Here is a 4,990-nt window from a genome sequence, read left to right on the forward strand (position 1 = left end):
TAACAGTGAACTATCTACTGTGAACTATATAACGTGTAAGCACTAAGCCATAGTTTCCACTTAAAGGCCCCAGTTCAGAAGAGTACACATAAGTGCTTAAGACCATCCCTATTCAGGATTGCACTTACACGCGTTTAATTCTGAGCCATGTCTGATTTTTAAAAGTTTCTGACATCCAATCAGGGAGCAGAAACAATTGATGTGACAAAGGGCTTGTCTTCACTGCACTGTTAGCTTGAGGTATAACTCAAGTTTCACCCTTCACTCAACTCCAGTCCACAGGCAAAAAATCACTTGCTTGCTTCAAGTGGTGCTTCAAGCTTGAGCTAGCTGGTCCATCAGTGGGGTGGGTTGAAGCTTGGGTGCTACTGATGCTGGAGCTAATAGTACAGCGGGAGATACAACAACCCAAGTTACAAGACCTCAACAGCTGCTAATCCAGTCTCTCTGAGTAGCTGAAGTGTTGTTTCATAATGGGGTCACTTTCACCCAAGCAAGGCTAACTCAAGTGCACTAATTCGAGCTAACTTGGAGTAAAGACAACTCATTCTGAGATCAACCACTCAATAGGGACAAAAGAATAGCCAAAAAAAGTCAGAGAAACTAGTCTGCAAACAACCCAGGATCTGAAAAGCCAAACAGAACTACATTCACCAAAAAAATCAGGTTTGATTCGCTAATCAAAAAGAAAAAAAAAAGGACGACATACAAATGATTATTTTTTGTGGGGTCAGAGCAACAACAACTTTGACCAGCTCTGTCAAAGACACTGAATATCAAACGGGAACTACATTAGGCAACAGGGAGGATAAATACTGCCAACCCCACCCCCCCTGACTGCAGAATCAGGAGATGACGATCACCTTATGCTTGATCACGTACTACTTTCTTTGTGCTGGTAAGGATTCAAAGGCTATTTCAAAGGAATCATAAGCACACTGCATTCATTCCCATCCCTGGTCCAGCCATAATTTAATTAAAGAAATCAAAAGACCATCTACTAAAATAAACCAGACTTAATGGGGGAAGAAAGTCAAAACAAACAAGTACTTACCCCCCCTCCCCCGTGCTAACTTGCCTAGAACCAAAATTCACATCCAAAAGGATCAGTTCATGTTAGAAATAGCAGGCTGTCTACTAGCTGTGGCAGAAGTAGCATCTGGATCAAAAAGAATAAGATGCGAAAGGAATGCAGTAAATTAAAGTGATGTTTTTCATGGCATTGTGAATGGGTCTCTTTACTGATCGTTTCTGCAGCCAATCCAAACGGCATGCAGAGGAAGTGTAGCGGGTTTCACTCAAAGGCTAGCAGGCCCTGGCTTGACAGTCCTTCCATCCCCAAAGTCCTGAGATGGGCTTGCTTGACAGTCAGCGGGCCTAGAAGTCTAGCTGTGGGATATTGTTTCCTAGTGCTTCAGAGTTCTCCCAGCTGGATGGGTGATGAGGGAGATTTGGTAGGAGGACCCAGATCCTCCGTCTCTACCGGGTTCCAGCCTAGGAAGCAAGAGGAAAGAGGCCTGGAGTGTCTCACTTGCACCCGACCAACCTCCCCTGAGCTGCTTCCTACCTCCCAGCAGGGATTTCCAATCCATCTGAGCAGTCAAATAAGTATTCCCACTGCTCACTTATACTCCCTCAGCAGGGAGTAGGGGAGGGAGTCGGAGTCTCCTTTCCAGCAGATCTTCCATTTAGGGTATGTTCCGCAGCTGCGGAGGGGCAGGGCCCTCTTGGCTCGCTACATCTCCTTCCCTCCCTTAGTCTCTGTAAACCCCATAACAGTAAGCTACAAACAGATCACTACTGTCTTTGCAAATGTACCCGCCGGTCCAGCAAAGCACTTAAGTACACGAATCCCGTTAAGCACATAAGTAATCCCAGTGAAGCCAAAGAAGATGGGCCTTATAACATGTTCTGAATATCAACAATCCATGACTAGTTTGGACCAAGCTTTTTTTCACAGCCAAAGTGTCCCCAGCTACCAGCCACTTCTCTGTTAGTCTGCCAGGGAGATAGATGGGTAACTGAGATGGAAAGCAAGTCATTATGTGGCCCAAAATCGCACAATGAAGTTTGTGGCAGGCCCGAGAACTAAACAGAACAGCCTTGCCTGGCCTTCCAGTTTTTTGCTCAAAACACTAACCAGCCCTTTCTGCAGATTAGGTGATACTGATTTCATTATATATAATTAATTTGATTATCTCCTGCTATTGTTCCCCTCCTTAGTGCAAAATAGGACAGATTTTGGCCATCAAGGTATTCAGCAAAAGCAATTTATTTGATTGGTCTAGAGAGGGATGCACATATATTCCCAGAACAATAGAGGGTGGAAAGTGGGGAGTGATTGATTTTTTATTTGATTTAGCGGTTTTAGCTGGATGGCTGAGCAAACTGAGTAATTAGTTCCTGTTTAAATGTTTGTGGTTTGATGCTGCTAGAGGTATAATGCTGCAACATTTATAGTGTCTGGGCACTTACATTTCTTTTATCGGAGTCTTTTTATTATTATTATTTAAACCTTAGCAAATAAAATAACAAGAACTGTTTGAAATGTTTCAACTGAAAAATTTTCCTACTGAAAAACAGGGTGTTATCAAGAATAAAATATTTCATGGGAAACTGTCATTTTCAATGAATTTTTATTTTTTGAACAGGAGATTTCAAAGCAAAACTAAATTTTTTGTTTAGAATTCAAGTTTTCATTTCTTTTGTAGCTTTCCAAAATGAAAAATTATCACTATTTATCATTTTTGTTATTTTGGAATGTGTTTTTCCCTCTTTTTGCCATTTTTTCTCCTTTTTCACCACTAAATGCACTAGAATGAATTACGTCTGAGTTTGGAGAATTTTATTTGCTTTTTTCTCTTTTACCTTTTCTTTTTTTTTTCTTTGACCACTTTGTAACTTTTCAAAACTTCTCCAGGTTAGGAAAAGTTAAAAGGATAGCAAACAGAAAACAAACTCTGTAAATTTGTCACCCTTTGACTTTTCAAAAGTTGAAGAAGTTTTGAAAAGTTATAAAGTAGCAAAAGAAAAATCGAAGAAAAGAAAAAATGAAAAAGTGAAAAGCAAAGCCTGGAAATAATTCTTTTTATTTTAAAAAGGGGAAGGAGAGGAGAAAGGGGAAAAACAAAATTCTGAAATTTAGAAATTCAAAAATTTTGAAAATTCAATACTTTTTGAAAAAACACAAACCAAAATATGGTCCCATTTCAAATTTTGTGAAATGGAAACAACTTCAAAATTTTGAAACTTTTCACAATATATAAATTATATAAATATATATATTTACTTTTCCACCAGCTCTAAAGAGTGTATCTAGATCTTGTGCAACACATGATTATAAACACTGTCTTTTGTGGTCACTATTCTTTAAGGCTATGTCTACACTTGGAGTTAGGGGTGTGATTCCCAACTCGTACTGACATACTTGCGCTAGATCTCATCAAGCTAACACTTTAAAAATAGAAGTGTAGCAACAGGAACACAGGTGGTGATAACCAGCAGCACAGGCTAGCCACCCCAAGGACAATCCCACCTGGACCACAGGTGTACATACTTGGGGTGGCTAACCCATGCTGCCACTTGCTACTGCCTGCACTACCCTGGCTACAATATTTTTTGGTGCGCTAGCTCAATGAGATCTAGCATGAGTATGTCTACTCAGGCTGGGAATCCCACCCCCAGCACCCAGTGTAGACACAGCCCTATCCCATCTACAGCAGAAGTTAGAGCAGCCACAGGGCTCTCTTGGCTGCTTCTGCTGCACAGGAACCATTCTGCAGGGGAGAATATCCAAAGGACTACACTAGAGTGTGGACATTCCACCAGCTCTACATCGCTTGGGAAATTCCTTATTCTAGGGAAATATTCCAGGGGACAGTTCCACCCGCTAACTGACACTTGAAACCATGGAGTGGGGATAAAGCGGCTGGAGCAGAAGGGAGAATTGAACCCCAAGGGTTTGATGGCTCATGGGAAATGAGCTAGTGGTGTCAATATTGTTCTTAGTGGACAACTATCCACATCACAGAGTCATTGGCAGTCTCATAGAGAGTACGATGACTGAATGGACGAATGGAGAGTGAAGTATTTTTGCAGACCTACAGGTGGTTTTTCCACATCAGGGCTACAGCACATTAGTGTGTCAGTGTGAGTAACTATGGATAAGTGGAGAAATCCATTGCCCCAGGCAGAGCATTCAATTCTCTAAAATAAAAATACGTGCATAAGTAAAATTGTAACGAGAATGGAAAGCCACACAATGTTCATTTTTCAGAGTAGCAGCCGTGTTAGTCTGTATTCGCAAAAAGAAAAGGAGTACTTGTGGCACCTTAGAGACTAACAAATTTATTAGAGCATAAGCTTTCGTGAGCTACAGCTCACTTCTGTAGGTGCATCTTAAATGGAATCCCCCAGAGGCTTTCACTCAGTGCTGCAGGAATCACAGCTGAAAACTTGCTTATTTTTTTAGAACTTGCTCCTAAATCCCCCTTTTAAAAAGTTGATATAGTTGAGCACAAATAGCACAGAGCCAGGTGTGATGCATTCGCACAGAAACAAAGCCAATTAAAACGATCCTCATTTTCCGTTTTTCTAATATTTTGGTAAAGTCATAACAAAAACCACTGATCCTAGACCTGCTTTTCAGGCCTGCAAGGCACAGCAATTGTTCTGGGTTTCTTTAGCCTTTTATCTCATATGTTCCAAGCTGTTTATTTCTTCACTGTTCTTTTTTTCAGTACTTTGACTCAGAGCCATGGTGTCAGTTTCAGTACCACTATGTAGCTTTTATAAATGCCTTTTAAGTTCCAGCCTTCCAATCAGTATTGTCCTTCCAAGAAGGAAAGAAAGAAAGGCACATTGGTCCTGATTCTGATCTCACACCTGTTTTACCCTGGAATAACTCCATTGACTTCCATGGAGTTGACATTGGTGGAGTTACTTCTGATTTACAGTTAAGTAAATTGAATCAGAATCAAGACCATGTGGT

Source organism: Dermochelys coriacea, chromosome 8 (genome assembly GCF_009764565.3).
Source record: "Dermochelys coriacea isolate rDerCor1 chromosome 8, rDerCor1.pri.v4, whole genome shotgun sequence".
Lineage (NCBI taxonomy): Eukaryota > Metazoa > Chordata > Testudines > Dermochelyidae > Dermochelys > Dermochelys coriacea.